Source organism: Euprymna scolopes, chromosome 28 (genome assembly GCF_053919585.1).
Source record: "Euprymna scolopes isolate OS-2025 chromosome 28, ASM5391958v1, whole genome shotgun sequence".
Taxonomy (NCBI): domain Eukaryota; kingdom Metazoa; phylum Mollusca; class Cephalopoda; order Sepiida; family Sepiolidae; genus Euprymna; species Euprymna scolopes.
The window spans coordinates 47,594,791-47,611,231 of record NC_136509.1 but is presented as its reverse complement, the minus strand read 5'-3'; the positions used below and the strand labels follow the sequence as shown (position 1 = coordinate 47,611,231).

General features: G+C 35.1%; 1 pseudogene; it reads left to right on the top strand.

The window, feature by feature from the left end:
* The first annotated feature begins 535 nt into the window (after positions 1-535).
* LOC145249782 (5S ribosomal RNA) lies at positions 536-652 on the top strand (annotated as a pseudogene).
* Positions 653-16,441: the final 15,789 nt, after the last annotated feature.

The following is a 16,441-nucleotide window of genomic DNA, read 5'->3' as shown; positions in this document are numbered from 1 at the left end:
GTAATTAATTAACAATAATCGAATAAGAAACCATAAAAAATGAACAAGTAATTAATTAATAATAATCGAATAAGAAACCATAAAAAATGAACAAGTAATTAATTAACAATAATCGAATAAGAAACCATAAAAAATGAACAAGTAATTAATTAATAATAATCGAATAAGAAACCATAAAAAATGAACAAGTAATTAATTAACAATAATCGAATAAGAAACCATAAAAAATGAACAAGTAATTAATTAATAATAATCGAATACGAAACCATAAAAACTAATTAATTAATGAGCCATCACCCAATATAAACAATAAATAATAAATAAGTAATTAATAAAAGATCATCACATAAAAAACTATACAACAAATAAGTATTGACCCATTATCTAATACGAAACCATAAAAATGAATAATTAACAATCATCTAATGCGAAATCATAAAAAATTAAAAAGTAATGATTTAACAATCATCAAACAAGAAACCATAAAAAAATTTTAAGTAATTAACAATCATCTAATGAAATACCATATACGACTATATACGGCATAATCGCGTGGAGACACCGGTTCTCGTGAGATCACCGAAGTTAAGCAATGTCGAGCCTGGTTAGTACCAGATGGGTGATCATTTGGGAATTCTAGGCGCTGTATAAACTCTCCGCTTATCTCAGCATTTGTTTCCAGTCGTCCTGTACACACTTCACTGGCCACTGGTATCAAACAATGTCGATTAGGGAGAGGTGTTGTTGGAGATTGCGCACCTCCTGACACAAAAATTTCATGCGCAGGCATCTCTCCGTTGGTATCCATAGTCTGTTAAAGATTGAAGGAGCTTCAAATGAAATACCATAAAAAATTAAAAAGTAATTAATTAACAATTACCTAATGAGAAACAATAAAAAAAATGATTAAGTAATTGTTGTGCGGCACAAATCACCCCTATATGAGTACTAAGTGGAATCAACCAGTCCTATGAATACCACTCGTTTCAGAGACTAAAAGGGGAGACATTCATACCATGTTTAACCTTAGGCCACGAACACGTTCCTCTCATAACACTTTAGTGGCTCCTGTATTCTTTATGATAAATACATATTATATTTATATACTTTACAGTACTTGTGGTTTCTTTCATTTGTGACGCCTAGCACCGGTCTACAACAACTGGCTGATGAAGATGATTCAAGAACTTCCCGGATCAATCTACAACAATTGGTTGCAACAACTGGATGACGAATATTCTGGCAAGAACTCACTCTAAAAACAGCCATTGGAAAACAACATTTGACGACCAAAAGGATCCAAGAAAAAAGAACACACGGGAAAATTCGAAAAGATTTTTTCCTATACTCGGGGGAAATTTGAACATCGAAAGTATTTCTTTTTAAAAAGTTCGGTGAAAAACGGGAAAAACTATGTTACAACGTTTGGGGAAAAGAAAACATTAAAATCCAAATACACGGGATGAAGAAGTCCTCGAAAAAGGACAACAATTATGCCTAAAAAAAGGATTTTACAAAGAATTCGTCAAAAGGCTTATCTTGCTGTTAAAAAAAAGCTACAAAAAGCGTAACTATGAGTTGGAAAAAACTCATAAAACAATTGCGTTGAGAATTATTACTACTGAATCAACGAGACCAAGTTTTCAGTAAGTACAAAAACAAATCTTTTTTTCCATCTCTATAAATACAAGTAATGTTGAAAAAAAATTTGTCGTTCTAAAAAGCATGTCTCACTAATCGTCTTTTGGTTAAAAGGCATTAGCGTTAAGAAAAGAAACAATCACGCAAATGCAGTAAATGACAGTATATTTTATTGGCTAAAGCGAATATTCGCACAAATTAAAAAGACGTCGGATTTTAATCCAATTAAAATAAACTTTTCACTGGTCGATTGACTGCACGTGGAAGAAGAAAAAAAGATTTCGACAAAAAAAGTGTTAAGAGAAGAATATTCCTTTTCGCACAGAAATCGAAACGAATAGCCAATATTAAATAAATTCTATACACTCTATTTCACAAATAAATAACTAATTCTTTTTAAGGAAAAAGAGGGGAAAATGTCAACAGGGAATTAAACCCAGTACATACACGTTGCGAAAATTGAAAAATAGCAAACGAATCTAGTGTTTTCTGTATAAATGGAAACGCCGAATTATTTTCCCAGGAAAATTACCACACGAGGGAATAAATATATGAAAGAAATATTCGTTGAATAGCCAGGTACGAATTTTGTAAAGGTTTTTTTTCTGTAGAGTTGATACTATAGGAAAAGTAAATAAACAAATTGTGTTGTTTCTGATAAAAAAAAAAAACTCATTTTGTCATAGTAAGTGATTCTAAACCTTCCAAAAAACAAAAAAAAAAGAAATGGACGATTTTACAAACCAGATTTTGGAAATAGTGAAATTCCAACAAAGTAAACAATTAGAACTGGAAAAAGGTTCAGAGGAAAACAATTGGCAATACAGAAACAAAACGAAGAGAAGCAGTTAAATTTAATGAAATACTTCGAGAGAAAAACAAGGAAGACAAAAGAAAGAAATAAACGAGCAAATATTGGAAAAGCAGTCAGATTTAACGAAATACTTTGAGGAAAAACAGGAAATAGAAAAGAAAGAAATGAACGAACAAATATTGGAATTGAAAACATTACATTTAGAGCAACAAAGCCAGTCATATAAAAAATGGATTTGATAACGCAAGTTTTAATGAATAAGGACAGCGAAGAAGAAAGCAGCATGGGTTTTTCACAAAATGCGATCTAGTCAGCTATTGGTATATTTAACTATGTTGCTGAGGATTAGGATTACCTAACGTTTGAGTCATACTTCAGAAGATTTGAAGACATTTTTAAGATTGATTGCAGGTCATGGACGGATCAAAAGAAGGTGCGTTTATCGCTACGGAAGTTGGGTGCATCCGAACATTACAAATTCGTGGACTATATTTTACCTATTTAGTTATTTATATATAGTTGTATCTACTCTTATATAAAAGTTACTTTGTGTGTGCGTGTGAGTTCTTTCTTTATAGATTCCGAAACGGCTGATCATATCTTTTTAAAATTTCGCACAAAGCTAATTTATATGTCAGGCAGTGTTCTTAGATATGTTTTATACAAACATTCGTCTTATAAGTATTGAAAATCTAAAGAATCCAATCTTAAATATAGTCTTTGTTTCTTATAGATAAAATAGAATATTTACATATGATTATTTTAGGTGGCCCGGCAAGGAAGATGATAAAATCTTAACAAATAATTTCTCTTTAGAAAAAAAACTGATTTGTTTACATCTGGAAACATAGCTCAGTGGTAGAACATTTGACTACAGTTTGGATGATCCCCTGTTCAAATCGGTGTATTCTTAACGATTTTATTTTTATTTTTTCTTATTAATGAATTCAATTTACGATAAAAAAAAGAGGTATAATTTAAAATCGTTACAAATTATTTCATTGTTTGCATATTTTAAAACTAAACATTCATCAGAAATGAGTTTCCAGGACATTCATCGTCAAGCCCAAATATCAGCTGACGTGATTTTGTAAACAAACACAGACGGGAATTTATTAACTATATTATTTTGTGAATTAGTTTACTCGGCAAATTATTTCTCATAATCTATAATAATCAATAGAGGATTGATTTTATAATAATGCATACGTAATCTGCATAAATTAAAATATCATATTTAAGCGTATTGTGCGATCGAGCAATGCCAGGCATATATATATATATATATATATATATATATATATATATATATATATATATATATATATATATATATGAATATTTGGTCTACAGAGTTGATATTTTATGCATAGGGTATTCGAGTTTGTAGAACACTTTCGATTTGGTCTTTAGATGCCCAAAATTGATGCTAAGTGGCAAAAATTGAAAGCAAATCAGTTTACCTTAACAGGGTAAGCTGAAAAAGAAATTCTTCTGCTGCTACTTTTGCGCATGCGCAAAATTAAACATTCATTGCTACAAAGTTACTTAATTCTTAACCTTTCGTGTCCATGTGTCGGTAACTCGGACAGTAACAACACTGAAAATATAACTAACGATTAAGGCTGGAGTGTTAAACGTTCTGGTTTCGAATCTAACGGATGGTGCCTAAGACATATTTTTTTATAATTTTGGAAATCATTACAATATATTCGATGATAATCAATACTCAATAATTAATAATAAAGAAATCTGCATGGATGAAAATATAATATCTATGCGTATTTTACGATCGGGCAACGGCGGGAGACCTGCTAGTACTTTTGCGAAATCGGCTTATGCAAGTGCTAAGTCTATTTCTATTTAAAAATTTTAGTTAAGTTTTTTTTTCATCCATATATAAATGAATTCTCTTTGGTCATTATAAACTTTTTAGAAATCGAATTATGTAGGTGCGTAGTCTACGATAGGTAAAAATTAATTTTTTTTTTTTTTTTTTTTTTCCTTCTGGGAATCTAAACTGCGTTCTTTATTTTTATTTTTGCATTTTTTATGCAAAGCTTCTTTAGACTATATATATATATATATATATATATATATGTGTGTGTGTGTGTGTGTGTGTGTGTGTGTGTGTGTGTGTGTGTGTGTGTGCGAGGTGTCTGCAACAACGTCGTGAAGGTCACATGGAAGTCAACTTGTGTGAGCGTGTCAATGGCCCTCGTCACAACATTTTTCATCCCCTCAATTGTTTCATAACGACAGCGTCTTAAGTGTTCCTTGAGCTTAGGGAATAACCAAACGTCAAAGGGAATAAGGTCTGGATAATAGGAGGGGTGAGGAACTGTCTTGATACCCATCTTGGTCAAATAGTCTATGATGTAGATAGAGATGTGGACTGGTGCATTGTTCTGGTGGAAATGCCACTGACTCGATTCGAAGAGTGCTGGCCTCTTCCGACGGAATCTTTGCCTTAATTCCCTTAAAACCTAAACATATTGACTGTCTATCCAGTGAGAACCCAGAGCATGTAGATTATGCCCGTAGAATCAAAAAAGGGATCATCATAAGATTTTCTCTGTCTGGTCTTTCCGGATCTGAGAGAACCAGAATGCTTCCATGGGAACTCCGTCTCTTGGTCTTTGGGTAATAGCAGTAGATCCAGCTTTCATCGCATGTCCCCACAGCATCAAGAAGTACGGAATCTGAATTAATCAGCTCGGCCATCTCCCACTTATCATGACAACATTTTTCTTTTTGATCTTCTCTGAGCACCATTGGGACAAACTTCGCATAAATCTTCCACATCTTCAGCTCCTCGCGAATAATTGTATGTACAGTTCCCACACTGACAACAAACTGTGCATGTATTATCTCTATAGACACGCGACGGTCCTTTTCAACGAAATTTTTGTATACTACGTTTGAAGTTTAACTTCAAACGTAGTATACAAATGTGAAGTTATAACAAATAATGAAACTAAAGTATATCTGGGGAGCACCGGAACTTACTTTAAGGACAGATATCGTAATCACCTAGCATCGTTTAAAAATGAAACTGAGAAAGAAAAGAACACCAAAAATAACGAAAACAACAACAATGTAAATAAAAATGAAAACAACTGTAGAAAGGATCATAACAATAGTGATAACCACAACTACTATAACGAAACAATATTTGCGAAAGAAAACCCGAATAACAAGAAATATTACATAGGCATGACTTCCTTAGATTTCAAAACCCGATACTATGACCACAAAAGTACATTCAAAAATAAAAAAAACACCGTATAAAAACAACACTAGCGAATAAATACTGGGAACTCAAAGAAAGCGGACATTCGCCGGTAGTAGCATGGAAAATAATGAGACAAGCTACCACGTGCAGACATTTAGACGACCCATGTAAATTATGCCTCCATGAAAAATTTGCTATCCTGTACTTTAAAGAACCTCAAAATCTATTAAACTGTAGACGAGAAATAGCAAACAACTGTGTTCACAAAATAAAACTTACTCTAGGATAGCGATACAAAATAGCTTTAAAACTAACAATAACAATAGAAAACAAACAAATAAATAAATTAAATAAACATGAATATACATAAACGATCACACATATATGTATATATATATGTATATATATGTGCATGTGTGTGTACACATAGGTATATTTATATATATATATATATATATATATATATATATATATAAAAGAAGGAAGGAAAACGTCTACCTTAAACCACTAACCTAGTTCTAAAACAGATCCTTTGTTCGATAAAATGCATGCCCATTGGCTGATAGGAAGGGGCGCGGTGGATACTAGGAAGCTGATTGGCTAACTAGAATCCTTAACATATATAAAAACAAGAAGCAACCACAGAATTCGCGCATAAGCCTGACGAATCCTATAGTGGATGAAACACAGAATATTCAGTGTAGCTTAATCGCCATATATATTTTATAAATTACTAACTAGCTCTACTTTCGTACTGAGCACTTTTGAAGTAAATACTTAAAGTTTACGCATAAATCTATACTTTCGTATATTAGGTTTATGTGAGTAAATGAAGTATATATATATATATATATATATATATATATATATATATATATATATATATATATATATATATAATTCGTTTTTTCTCAATCTTGTTCAATGCCTCCAGAAATCAACCTACACCGCTAAGATAGGCTCTCATTGGGGAATTTCGTTTTTCAGGAGTTTGCTACTACCATCGTATATATGTAATGTGGGGCAGGCATTTCTGATTAAATGACTCGAATTACATAAGACGTATGAATATGACCCATGTTATAATGGCATGTAAGAATCTCGATATAACAGTATAACGATGCATCATTTTTGGTTTTCAGTTTCATTCCCCTTTGAGACTTAACCTCTCATTTTGTTTTCTCAATAGAAACAACTGACAGTCTGTGAGAGATTCGAAGACCAAACGAACTTGTCTCGAAAAGGGATTTTATTTTAAACATAAATAAAACTGTCATAGAGTTATAGAGCTCTTGTCTTAACAGTCTGTCTGTCATTCTGTTTGTTGCTCATTGTAGCCTCCAAAATCAATCGTCACAATAACACAAAATTAGACATTAAAAATAATTGAGACATTTCCCCTCTACCAAAAAAGTGTTCTGAATTTTTTTAAAAAAGAGGAAATAAGTTTATCGGCAGAACAAAGGTATAAGAAGTTCACCGACCTAAACAAAGTGAACTAAAATAAAAATTCTTATTCAAAGTGCGAAATGAACGGAAACAAAGGACCGAAAATCGGAGTTCAATATGTTTATGGTTAATTTACAGTCAGTTCAGCAATCTCTAAGATTAATTCGGTAATCACTAAGATCAAAGCGTAGTATCTGCTCTCATAATCCCACTTATCGCATCATTTTTATCATTACTTGGATTTTTCGCTGAGATCAAAGTACAGTTAGTGCTTATCAACACTTGCTTAACTATAGACTAATTAAGAACTTAGATTGAGTAACGGATATTCATTGTAACTATTATCAAACAGAAAAGAAGATAATGCCTGGGAGAAAACTAGTCTATATTACGGATTCTTAGCCTTTATGCTAAGATCAAAGTGTAGTATCTGTTCTCAGCATTCTATGAACCCCTCCCCCGGCCCGCACAAAAAAATTTTGTAATCTCTGTCATGAACAAAGTATGGATATCACATTTTAATTATTAATAAACTAAAGAAGATAATGCTTGGGAGTATTGTCTTATGACAACAAAACGACACTACTTTATCCCTCTCCCCCACCGCAAAATAAAAGAAGTTTAGGTAATACCTCGAGGTCTCCAGAACATTTTTAATTCAACATTATCATGTTTCTTTCCCCTACACCACCACCACCACCACCACCATCACCACCGACACCATGACAGCGAGTTTTACGACATTTTATGACAGTTAAAGAAATTTGCGGACAGTCTTGGGTCTGCGACGATTGAGAACAGTTTCCAGTTTGACACAGTTGAATGCGAGATGGCCCGGGACATATCGGAATGAACTGACTGCAACTGACGGGTACGGCCTCTGCAGACGAGTATGTAGCTGTGGACGTTAGCCTGTAGAGGGTCGAAGGTGTGACACACACATTTAGAGTGCAACTGATATTTGCAGAATGTGTCGGAGCTTGTGTGTGTGTGTGTTTTTATCTTTATTGTTGTTGTTTTTGTTTTGTTTTTTACTTGTGAATCATGTGTGACCCTCTCGATAGCTGTCAATGTAAGAGACGACGACACGCGAAGAGGGGAATATGAAAAAGAGAAGAAATTCACGGCACACAACGTAGTTGTCGATGATTGTTGTTGAGCGAGGTAACACGTGATTCTACAACAGCAGGTTCACCATAGTAAATAAAATATTAACACGACTACTCTTAATGCTATTAGCGCTACTACTACTACTACTACTACTACCTCTTACTACTAATATTAAAACAATAAATACTGATAGGAATGAAGCGACCTTGGCATGTCGGATTTGTCATAAGTAACGTCACTTATTTTCTTATTACTATTACTGCTACTATTACTATCTATCTACTATACTGCTACTACTACTAATGATTCTTGTGGTATCGGGTCAGTCTGTCTGAAGCAACATCGGCTTTCTGACTTAAATTCACCAAACATTGATTTTATTGGGTTTTTTTCCTTTCCCTCTGCAAAACTCAGTCATGTTCTGCAAAACCAAAATTCAAAACAACCAAACTAAACATCATGAATAAATATTTGAAGATATATAGAATTTAAAGCACAAAACCTCTTGTCAAAATGATTAGACCCGAAAAGAGTTGATATAACAAATTAACCAAACGCCATGAACAAATATTTAAAGAAGTTAAAGCTAAAAAAAAGAGAGTAAGGGAAATTGTTGACAGTTGTTGCAGCTAAACAAGTATTTGTAGGGGAACATAGTCGAGCACCTGCCATCACTGGTCAACGTCTTGTAATCATCAATAGTTGTCTTTTAGTTTATGTCTTCCGTATTCGTTCCCATCTCTCTCTCTCTCTCTCTAATGTGATTACAGCCGTTGTGCATGTAAAACCATTGATGACACATTATAACAACAAAAACAATGTGCAACTCTATGGTGTATTTACCCTCATTATGAATGGTGGGGATGAGTCTCTTGCGGCTTCGGCGGCTTGGAGACTGGGTAGAAAGTACTCGTCAAGAATTCATTCTTGACACTCAGCCCAACAGGCGCGGTGCCGGGAACCTGGTCAGTACCTGTCGGACTGAGGTACGCCGCCTGGGTATCACCCAGGAGGTCCACCCTCTCAGGCCTTGCCACCCGGCTTTCGGGTAGGGCAAGTTTATTGCTTGTCGCCTGAGGCGCCCCGACCGGGGAATGCCGACGGGGATGCTCAGGCAATTGTTGTCGAGGCAAGCGTGCCCGTCCTTTAGGGGGGCTTGCCTGTATCCCACCTTACGACCTTGTGTCATACGTTGCTGTGGTGGGCAGCAATCAAATATCTACCCTAAGAGATTTCATAGCCTTCGGTCCAAGATCAAAGTGTAGTATCTGTTCTGATGCTACACTTCAATTTTTTGTTCTCGGGTAGCGCGGGAGAAATCCTTAACGACTGAGATAATTTTTATTTGTGTTCCTTCCCCCATATTAAAAAGCGACCTTAGTTTCTAACTCTGCCGTTGTGGGGAGGCAAGTAAATAGAACCTCTGTAGTGTATTTTGTTGTTGTTGTTGTTGTTGTTGTTGTTGCTGTTGTTTTCGATATGATACATTTTCCAGTTAGTTTATCTGCTTTTAAAAGCAACAAGTGTCTGGCAATTTTTATTTTTAGGTTTTCGATTCTATAACGAATCTTGACAGACGCAATCAACGAAAGCGCCATTGGTCATCGGATGAGCAGCTGAAACAAAGTATTTTTTATTACTCTTTTTCACCCCAAGCAAGGCACATTGTCACTTGGGATGTAAATGGCTACAATTTGGGATACTATCCAAGAGGGGACTGTTGGGGAGTTGAGCAGCGAGATGTCTATTCACATACCAATTAATCTTAGTTGAGTCAGGGAAGCAGGAAATTCCAAAGTTTAGAAATCCGAGTGAACAAACTATTAGAGTAGAAGTCTTTCTGACATCTAGGGATTTTAACAGTGAAGGGGTAAGATTTTGCTGCTTGTCAGGTTGGTCGGAAGTGTGTGCATCGCGAGAGCACAAATGATATAAGTTCATCAGAGCATATTGCATTAAAGTGTTTGTCAAACAGGTACAGGAAAGCAGCGTTATGGCGATGGGACACGAGTTGGCCGATAATACGGAGTCTATTCGATTTGAGACTCTTTTTGGATCTTGTCCAAGAGTGGGAGACTAGAGGTAATAGTTTCATTGGCTAATAATTTTTTCGAGTAGGTCAAGTTTATTGCTTGTCGCCAGAGGCGCCCCGACCGCGGAATGCCGACGGGGATGCTCCAACACCGAAAAAGGAATCGCCCCAGTAACTACATGCTCATAACCTGCTTACAAAACATGTGGAAAATCTTAGCAGAACAAATGAGAGAGCAAATTAACCACTCTCTTAATAATCATGAACTATTTCCCGAGGAATAAAAAAAGGGTCATCATCTCATCATCAGCAGCAGCAGCATCGTCATCATCGTCATTATCATCATCATCGCCTATCTACGCACCAAGTGTGATTGTGATAAAATGTCTGCTTGCATCTCGTAAGCAAATACTGATACTTAAAAATTGATAAAACAAAAACATCTGATTTTGTACAGCATGTAGGATCGAGTCACTGGCAAAAAAAAAAAACAATCAATAACTGCTGTGTGTCTCCTGGAGTAATGATTTTTCACGTTACTTCATATGCAATTGAGATGCTGTCCGCTTGAATAAAAACCGAATTTATAGGCGTAAGCTTGGACAGCGGTGATGACTTTAACCACAAAAATTGTTAGATGAAAGTACAGAATAGTTAACAATCTATATTTGAAAGTACAGAATAGTTAACAATTTATTAATCACAGTGATTAAAATCCAGTGAATCGTTCATGAGTGTTTTGATGACAAGTAAGGGCCACACTTTAATGTTTTGAAGCAACTGTTTGTTGCATATCTGACATGATATTGGGGTATGCCAAACCTAAGAGGTGTCAGTAACCTGAGAACTGACGATGCCAGTGCGACCTGTTTCTGGTAGACATCACGACTAAGGATGTGTTGAAAAATTTCGGAAATCTTTCCATGCATAAAACTAGTTCCTTACCCAGTTTTCTTACAAACACACTTCTGGTATTCATCGTTCTCTGCGTGAACAATCTCAAGTGACATTTTGTGGGAGAATAAGTTAAAGAAACAAAAAATGTCAGAGTTTTTTTTTAATATATTTCAGCCTACGCCTTATGTCGTACACATACACACATACACTCTCTCTCTCTCTCTCTCTCTCTCTCTCTCTCTCTCTCTCTCTCTCTCTCTCTCTATCGCTCCCTCGGTCGCTCGATCGCTTTCTCAAACAGAGTGATAAAAAAAACGAATTTCTAACCTTATTGGTGCAGCACTTTCTGTCAAACTCCAGACTCTTCTACAGAATATTCTCAGATGAATATACTGTATTTGTACGCACTCAAGAGAAAATACCCCCGACTCACCCGACTGGCAGCAAAATCCCAAATCTTCACTGGAGAGATCGGTAGATGCTGGAAGATTTTATACTCTGGTACCTCCCTTCTTTGGACCACTCGGCCTTTGGAATTCCTTTCATGTCGCCTGTTTCGCCGATCGTACCAACGATGAAGAACTTTAAATGCAACGTGAACGAACATGTTGCTACCCAACTCCCCAGGTTATCTGTCTATAAATGTGGCCTCTATCAAAATATCCCCATGTACATCAATAGCAATATTATTTGTTTGGGATGATGATGATGATGATGATGATGATGATGATGATGATGATGATGATGATGAACGACGATGACAACAAAAACAACAACAACTCCCATCTCTAAGAAACCCAAAGTGTAAAAATCTAAAAGTAGAAACAGAAAAAGTGAACAAATATATATATTCTCTCATAAATCCCAACAGAGACTATTACATACTTAATCCATCTAATGTATGCATGGAACAAGAATGTTAAGTATGAAAGTTAAAGAGGAAGCAAAGCTTGGAAAAGAATATGGACCGACAGAACCTTTATGGGAACTCGGGCTGGAAAACAGATCAACAAACTTTTTTTTTAAGTCAAAGCGACACACAGGATGAAAGGCAACAAAAAAGGACGCAAAAGTGAAAATATCTCTAACAGAGAAGGCTAAACAAGAAACATAAAGAAATAAAGCAAAAGATAGGAGAAAAAGGGAGGTTAAGACGATACGGATACAAATTGGAACAGCACAAGCAAAACTAGGACCTTTAAAAAGAACGAAAGGCAATTCTATCAGAATTCAAACAGGGGGAAGAGCAAAAACAAAACAATCCGATCGAACAGAAACAAAAGTTTACTGGAACAACATGTGGGAAAGACCACAACAGAAATGCCGAATGGCTGAAAGACATGTAAGAAAATTTACAGCAAAAGAAGAGGTTCAGAAAACGAAATCTGCAAGAAAACACTCAAAACAATCCTAAGAAAATGGCAAAATGGAGAGCACCAGGTTATGATGGAATACACGTATACTGATTCAAAAAATTCACGATATTAAATGAAAAGCTATTTCAAACTTGAAAATATGTTTCCACGAAGCGGACGTGCCAGAATGGATGACCAAAGGTAGAACCACGCTGGTTCAAAAAGACGCAGAAAAGGGAATCACATCGGCCACTTCAAGCCCATAAACTGCTTACCAAACATGTAAAAAATCTTAACAAATGAGAGAACAAATTAATGACTTCCTTAATAATCGTGAACTACCTCCTGAGGGCAAAATAAATGTTGAAAATGGAATAGAAGAACGCATGATCTACAATACATAGATCAAAAGATCCTGAAGTAGGTAAAAAGTAGTAACAAGAGCATAGCCATGGTATGGATTGACTACAAGAACTCATGTGACAGGATTCCTCAATCATGGATAATAGAATTCTTGATGTTGTATAAAATATTAGATAAGATTAACAATTAAAAAAGCAATGAGAACATGGAGACTTAAATTGATAGCTGAAGGACAAAATATAACTGATATATAAAAAGGAAATACCAAACCGGATACAAATTTACTAATACAGACAAAAGAATGAACCACCTAATGCATATGGACTACCTGAAACTTTTTGTAAGTAACAAAAAGGAAGTAGAATCGCTAATAAACACAATCAGAATCTTTAGTAAAGGTATCCGAATGGAATTCAAAATCGTACTGTTACTTATAAGAAGGGGAAAACTGGTAGTATATAACCAAGCGGAGATAAGCACACTAATCAACCAAGATAACGACAGCTATTTGGGAGTTCTTGGAGTAGACACGATCAGAGAATTAGAACGTTAAAAAATGGAAAAGAATAACTAAGAGGAACAAGAAAACTCCTAGAAACTAAATTATATTAAGAACGTATTAAAAGGTACAAATACATGGGCAGTATCACAAGTAAAATACTCCATAAGACTGTCCATAGAGTGAACTAAAGAAAATTGTAGCGTCTCGACCAGAAGACCAGGAAATTTAGACCATGCGCAATGCACTGCACCCAAAGAATCATGACAAATACAACAAAGTGTGATTATACGTCAACCCGACTGCCATTGTGCTAGATTCGTGAATAATGTGAACAACACTGAGAGGCATATTCTCCTGTTTTTTATAGTGAATGGAAGGGTTCATTATTATTCGTAAGATTGAAACACCACAACAGAAAAGAAAAGTTTTAAATACTTTTTTCGAAGGAAGAATCTATTCAACAGTTATGTACCCCTAATTATAATAAGACAGAAACTAACACGTAAACAAAAATAAGTCTTCCAAGATAGACGGATTTTTTTCTGAAAATAGCTCTGCGTCAGTTCTTACTTGTGCTTGGACGATTAATCGGAATAGAAAATTGAAGAAATCAGAACTTTTTGGGGTATCGGAATCGGAATCGATAAAAGTGTTTATTTTCCGATGCCAATAACAATTTTTTTATTAGGTTGAAAAGAAGGTTCTTGCGTAATTTTTAATTTTGATTTCAAATGATGTATTTTTAAATAAGTTTTCGTTATAATACCTATAGTTTGTATATGATTCTCAAGAGCGTTTTTCGCTCTATCTAATCGTTTGAATTACAATCGTTTTAAAACAAGTATGTCTTTTTTTCAGAACGTTGAATACAAGATGAAAAAAAAGCAAATTCGCACAATTTTCTTTTTTCAATTCAAGCTAGGCCAAAAAGCTTCTGAAACAGCTCGCGATATAAACGAAATGTTTTGTCCAGGAACTACTACTGAACGCACAACACAATGGTAGTTTAAGAAATTTCATGGTGACGACGAGAGTCTTGAAGTTGATGAGAATGGTCGGCCATCGGATATTGACAACGATCAAGAGCATTAGTCGAAGCCAATCGACGTACAACTGTTCGATAACTTGATTCTGAATTAGACGTAACGTATACGACGATTTACAACCACTCGATAGAGATTGGAAAGACTAAAAAACTTGATAAATGGGTATCTCACAAATCGAACGACAACCCAAATGAAACGCCGTTATAAAGTGTCATCTTCCCTTCTTTTACGCAACAAGAATGTCCCGTTTCTCGACCGGGTTGTGACTTGCGATGGAAAGTGGCTTCTTAATGACAACCGGCGATGCTCAACTCAGTGGTTAGACACAGATGAAGCTCCACGACCCTTCCCGAAGTCAGAGCTGCACCAAAAGAAGGTCATGCTCACTTTGATGGTCTGCAATCGGTCTCATCCATTAGAGTTTTTTTAATGCGAAACCATTACGGAGGGGCAGTACTATCAACAAATGGATGAAATGCATCAGAAACTTCGACAACAACACCCAGTATTAGTCAACAGAAAAGGTCCAATTCTCCTCCACGACAATGCCCAACCACACGTTGCTAAACCGACGCTGCAGATTTGAATGAATTAGGCTATGGAACTTTGCCTACCCCACCATACGTTTCAGACCTCTGACTTACCGACTACTACTTTTTCAAGCATCTCGACAACTTTCTGCGTGAACAGAATCGGTAAATATATCGGAATCGAAAACATATTAGAATCTTCATCACTAGTACTTACGTATATTTGGAGTGACCTCTAATAATTATGCGTACATTTCTAATACAAATAATATTTGACAGGATCGAAGTTATTGCTGAGAATAAAAATCAGCAATGAAAAGTTAAAAAGATCTTTTCCTAAGAAATAACTCTTCAGCAATCTATACGTATTGACCCCCTAATCCTAATACGGCAATATTTAATTTATAATATTTGCCAAAATAGACAGACCAGTGCTTGACGAGTTATTGCTTAGTATAAAACTAAAAATCGGCAAAGAAAAAGAGAAAATATATTTCTCTGGAACAAAAACTATTTTTCAGAATCTTTAAAGAAACGAAAAACAGAAGTTGAGAATTTATTTTACGTGTTTTTAACGACCTCATCAACCACTTTAGGATCGTTTTAAGGCTAAACATTTTTCCTTCTTGTAAATAAGCATATATCAAATGCAGTTTTGTTTTATGCCAAGGCTAAGGGTCACTGATGTTATATTTATTCTGAGACAAATACAAGACGAGATGATTGTAGATGCGTTTCTGGTTTGTGAAATCTTTTTGTTTTGTAAAATAAGGTGGTTATTATTCTATCTTTAGATTTCCCACTGCAGTCCAATTGTTTTTAGGAAATTTGACATCTCTTTTAGTTGCACAGTGCTGAAAAGTTTTTTCCAGATTGTTTAACTGGCATCTTTTTGTTTCGAAGTCTTTGCATTCAATTAGCTTGTGTTTAATTGGCATAAGTTTTTGACATGGTATACATAAAGAGGAATAATGTGTAATGAAGATGTGACCCATACGTAGTCTGGCTAAGGTTACTGCTTCTTTTCTCTACTTCCTATATCCCAGTTGCCATTATTTGATGGCGGGGGATATGTGGTGCCGTTTGTTATAAGAGTAGTTGTCCCATGCTTCCTGCCATTTAGTGGAAATGTATTTGTTAATGGCTTGTATGGAATCTATATTATGGCTGGTTAATTATAATGACTTTTTTTAAATTGCTGAATCGTCTTTCTTGTTTCCACTGATGCCAGTGTGGCTAGGTATTCAATAGAAAACAAGGTCTATACTTCTTGATAATATGGTTATTTTATTTAATAGTCTGTTTATATGCGATTGATTACATCTTGAGTTTTTCAATGATAAAAGTGTGGGTTTGGAATATGAGAAGTAATGCATTTTTATTCGTTTTCTGAGCTTATATTTATGGCTAAATCGATTGCTGGAGTTTCAGCATTTTAAATGGATGTTTTGTTGGGCAAGCGTTTTG